The sequence below is a fragment of the Camelus dromedarius genome, chromosome 17 (assembly GCF_036321535.1).
Source record: "Camelus dromedarius isolate mCamDro1 chromosome 17, mCamDro1.pat, whole genome shotgun sequence".
NCBI lineage: Eukaryota > Metazoa > Chordata > Mammalia > Artiodactyla > Camelidae > Camelus > Camelus dromedarius.
In genome coordinates, this window is record NC_087452.1 from 35836260 (window position 1) to 35841893 (window position 5634).

Sequence of the window (5634 nt, forward strand, 5' to 3'; positions counted from 1 at the left end):
AAAAAGAAAATATCAGCCGAACCCCCATAGAACACGGTCCTTCGGACTCTGGAAGGTACAGACTGTTTGGATCCAGACCCTGCCATTTATCTGAGGGCAACCCCAGCCAGGCACAGAACCTCATGAGGGGGATACAATGGTTTGTTGACAGGATACAGGGATGTGAATGCAGAAGTTCCCCACTGGAGCTTAGCATGTCACAGGCACCTGGCAGATACCTCTGTCCTTCCTTCCTCTTCACAGAAGAGCGCTTCTCAGCTATTTATCAGCAGGTAGCGTGTGCCAGGCATTTTAGGCTGTCGGTCCCTTTAGTTACCACCACGTCCCCGTGAGTTGTCATTTCCTCCCTCATTTTCTAGGTGAGACATTTGAGGAGTGATGGAACTTGCTCGTGGCCCCACAGGTATAGCTGGCAGAAGGCAGGCTGTGTACTTCTGGATGTTTTCAAGCCTTTTGCTAAAGGGGTTTGTCACAGAAAATGAGGTGTGTGAGGTTTGAGATGTGTGTGTGCATGTGTGTGTGTGTGCACGCTTGTGTATGGAGTTATTCACATCAGACACTCAATGCTCACTCTTTTTACATGAAGAAACCCCTGCCCAACTCCCAGACCTCAGTGGGTCCAGCAGACAGGTCAAAAGCTGAGGCTGGAGGTGAGAGTGGGTGCAGGGAAAGGAGTCAGCAGGCTGTTGCAAATGTCCAGGGAGAAACTATGACCGTGGTAGATCAAGGTTAACAAAGAGTGGACAGGTTCACAGGTATTCTGCAGGTGTCAGCTCCACGTGGGGAATGAGGGTGGGGGGTGTCAGTGGAGGCTCTGCTGGCTGTGCCTGTGCAAGGGTGGGCAGTTAGAGGAGGAGGGCCGTGGAGGGCGACCTTCAGCAGTGCTGGTCAGAGTTTGAGTTGCATGGGCGCTAACATCCAAGGGGAAAAACTGAAGGGGTGTCTGGACACCTGGGTCTGAAATCAGCATAAAGGTCTGGGTCACAGCTCTCCCAGAGGGACTGACGGGGGCAGGGGGGACAGGGAGGAAGCAGAGAGGAGTTTGAAGCCAGACGCTTATACCAGATCCATTTGTCTATTAACTTGATGCACCTTCTATTTGCCAGGCCTCAGTCTCCTCATCTTTAAATTTTCTCTGAAGGTTTCATTTGATCATGAATGTGAAAGTGTTTTGCAGTTTATAAAGTTCTGAATGAACATAACTTTGTAAGTCTAAAACCTCACATTATACAGGACATTATACTGTAATTCGCAGTAAGGAATCATCACAACCTCCCCCAACTTTCCTTCTATAAATGTGACATAAATCCATGTCACTTCTCTTTCCTTCTGGATCATGGCTGTTGAACTTGGCTGACCTTGGCTGACCTTGGAATCACTTGGGGAGCTTTACAAGAAACAGATGTCAGGCCTCCCTTCCCAGGGAGTCTGATCTCATCAGCCAGGGATGTGGCCTGGGCATCAGGAATTTTTAAATCTCCCTCTTTGATTCTAACACACAACCAAGGTCCCAAATGTGGTCTTTGTTTCTGTCCTCTTGTACGATGGTCACGTCTGGTCCAGAGCTGGCCCCAGGGAGGCTGAGGTAGGGAGGGCTGGCATAGGGATGTCACAGTCACAGCCATCTTGCAGGGTAGGCACTACTTTCCTGTTTTGCAGGTAAGAAAGTTGAGGTTCAGCAGTGGCAATTTGACTTTATCAAGGTCCTACAGCTGGTAAGTAGGGCAGCTGTCATACTCAGTGCTCAGGCCCCATCCCCTGCCCTCAACTGTCCCCTAGGGAGGAGAAGAGTGACTTTCTTACCTCCTAAAAGTGCTCAGTGGTCATACTTTCCTAGCAGAATAGCAGAGATCCAACTTACTTTGCAGTGAGCCCCCCAGAAATGGGAACTATTTTATGTTTTATTTAAATATCTTAAAGCATGGAGGAGGGTATAGCTCAGTGGTAGAGTGAGTGCTTAATACGCATAAGGTCCTAGGTTCAATCCCCACTATCTCTATAAAAAAAAAAAGAAATAGGTAAAATAAATAAGTAAACAATTAAATATCTCAAAGCATGTACTGCTACTCAATAAATATTTGTTGGATTGAATAAATGCTCCCCACCCCTACCCTGGCCTCCAAATTATCTTTATCCTGAAGAGCTGGCCTGAAGGTGGCAGTGGTCCCTTTGGCAGTGCTTCAGGCATTGAGGGAAAGTCTGTGGGGCCAGTGAGGGGCACCCTGGAGCGACCTGGCCTGCCCCCTGGTCCCTGTGGACCTGGCAGGCCGGAACATGCTTCTCAGGGGGGGCAAAGGAGAGAAGTCCCATTTGCATGGTTGCTTACCGGAGGGCATTCTTACAAAACGACCCTGATACTATTAATTTTGAATTCATGTGACGTTTCTGGCATTCAGCTGGGAGGCGGGGAGGGGACTGACCACAAAGGGGCCTGGGGCGCTTTTGGGGATGTGGAAATATTCCGTATCTGTTTCTCGTGATGGCTGCACAGCTGCATACAACTGCCGAAACTTATCAAACTGTACACTTAAAATAGGGGATTTTATTACACATAAGTTATGCCCCAATAAATGCAGAGAAAGAGATGTCTTCTGTCTTTGGACTAGCGTTTCATCCAAGTTCCCTGGCTCTGTCCTCCTGGGAGACCCGGCATCTCACTGTTAGGGTCCAGCCCTTTCCTTCACAGGGAGTACATGTGTCTGCGAGCATCTGTGCTTTGGTTTCCTGGCTTCTGAGATGAGGACAACTACGCTACCTTGCAGGAATGTGACGAGGAAGATGCTGATAGTTGGAAAGCCCTTTGGAAACACGGGGATCATCCTTGATAAGTAAGGCCTCTACCTGCACCTACTTGGCCGGGAACGCCATCCACCGGCCTGTGCGCCCACGGGGAGACTGAGGGCTTCCTTCCAGGGGTCACCACTGACGCAGCAAAGCCATAGCTTCAGGGACAGTTACGAACTTTTCATCACGAAATGAGTGAGTGCTTAAAGAGAACGGCAGCGTGGAACACCTCCACAGAATTCAGCTGAACTTGGTGCCGTCTGTGAGGCATCTGTGCTGCCCAAGGGGCCAACTAAGGCTAGTAAGGCAACTGAAACAAAGGCACATCTGTCCGTTGTGAGCACGGATTGCTGTGCCAACCGCTTAATTTCCCAAGTCTCTGGTTACTCAGAGCACTAGATCCAAACTGAAGAATGTGGGAGTTTTTTTTCCAGTAAGAATTTTGGCTTATGCCAGTTACTCCCATGACTCTCGGCTAGTGTGGCTCATTACGTCCCAGCTGAGCGTGCATGCCAACAGCGTACTTCTTGCATATCCAACACCTCAGAAGAGCAACTATTTTGTGATTTTGTTTTTTTACAACATTTCAAAAAGCTTCATAAAGATCATGGCTTGAAACAGAACAGAGTGTTCCAGTTCCAGACAAAATGAAGGACGCACACTCTACCCCGTCTCTCTAAAACCTGGCCAGGTTGCTCGGTGTGGCTGTTTGCAGACCCTGAGAGGTAAACAGTAGCAGCTGGATTGGAGAAGAAGACCAGAATTCCAGTTACCATTGAATGGCACTAAGTTTTCTACTTTCATTCTGGTATCCCCAGTTTGGACTTAAGGCAGTGGGAAACCCAGAGGTGGGAATGTAGACAGAGAGAACTCCAGGGAGTCCTCTGATTCTAGGGAGAAAGGAGATGCCTAATGCTCAGAGAACGAGGGAAAGCACTTGTTTTCCTTTTCTCTCTTCTCTAAGATCACCGGGAAATTCCAGGGTGAGGGAGTGTGGCAGCAGCAATGGAACTGACTGGCAGCAGGACCGGCAGAGATGCAAAGCCCTGCCAGGCGGAGTGGACCCTCGCTGCTTTCCTCTCTCTCTGTCGTCTCAGCACGCTACCCCAGTGTGACTTCGGCCACCAGAAGTGCACAGCAGAACAGGTAACTAAAGCCCCAAGTTTCTGGCCAAAGGACTGAAGAAGGGGAGTTCAGGGAGTTGGAAATTACCAGGGATACCACAGAGGTAGGTGGACCTTATGAAAGAGACTTCTTAAAAATTGCTCATGAGCACCTAGGCTGGCCTCTGGGCTGCACATGTGTGGATCTGATCCCAAACAACAGAACTTCGTAGAGAGGAAATTATCACGGGTATAGGAAACCGGAGCAACACCATCAGCCAACTAAACCTGACTGTAACTTATAGATCTCTCTCCAGCAATGACAGAATACGGATTCTTTTCAAGTGCGCATGAGACAGATCACAAACAAATTCCTAAAATAATAAGTGAGTTTAGCAAAGATGCAGGATATGAGTTTAATACACAGAAATTAGTATATGCTACCAATGAACAATTGGAAATTGCAATTAGAAAAATACTACCATTTACAATAACTCCCTCAAATTAAATACTTAGGTATAAATCTAATAAAATGTGTACAAAATATTGTTGCTAGAAACTGCAAAATGCTGATGAATGAAATAAAAGAAAACTTCAATAAGTGGCGAGACCTATCATGTCAACGGATTGGAAGACAACATGGCACAGAAACCAATTCTCCCCAAATTAATCTATAGATTTACTGCAACTCTAATAAAAATCCAAACTGGACTTTTTATAAAGACAAACTGATTCTAAAATATATATGGAAAGGCAAAAGGACAGAGTAACTAAAGCACTTTTTAAAATGAAGAATCAAGTTGAAAGAATTACATTATCTAATTTAAAACCTGCTGTAAAGCTACAATAATATGCAAAAAAAAAAAAAGAACCTAAACCCCATACCTTACACAAAAATTAACTCAAATGGATTATAGACCTAATATAAAATGTAAAACTTTAAAACTTTTAAGAGAAAACATAGGAGAAATTTTTTTGTGGCTTGGAGCTAGGTGAGGAATTCTTAGATATGACACCAAAAGCACAATCCATAAGAGAAAAAAATTAATAAATCAGGCTTTATCAAAATTAAAAAGTTTTACTATGCAAAAGACACTGTCAAGGGAATGAAAAGACAAGACACAAACTGAGAAAACATATTTGCAAATCACATATATGACAATGGATTTGTATCCAGTATATATGAAGAGCTCTCAAAACTCAACAATAAGAAACCAAGCAACCTAATTAAAAGGTGGGTAAAACACTGTAACAGATACTTCAGAGAGGATACACAGATATCACATAAACACGTTACAAGATGTTGAACATCATTAGCCACTAGGGAAATATACATTAAATGAAAAATGCAGAGATACCACTACCTCCTTATAAGAATGGCCCAAATTAAAAAACATATATATATTGACAATATCAAGTGCTAGAGAAGATAGGTGGAGAGCAATTGGAACTCTCATACGTTGTAACTTACAAAGGTAAACATACACCCACCATATGAGCCAGCAATCCCACTCCTAGGTATTTAGCCTAGAGAATTGCAAACTTAACGTTCTAGCAAAAACCTGTGCACCCATACACAGTTCTATTTGTAACTGCCAAAAAGTGGGGATGACGTGTGAATGGATTAAAAACTATCAAACATCCATAGAATGGAATCCTGTGCAGCAATAAAAGGAAAAACTAGTAATACTTTCAGTAACTTGGCTAAATCTCAGAAGGCATCATGCTGGGTGGAAGAGGCCAATCT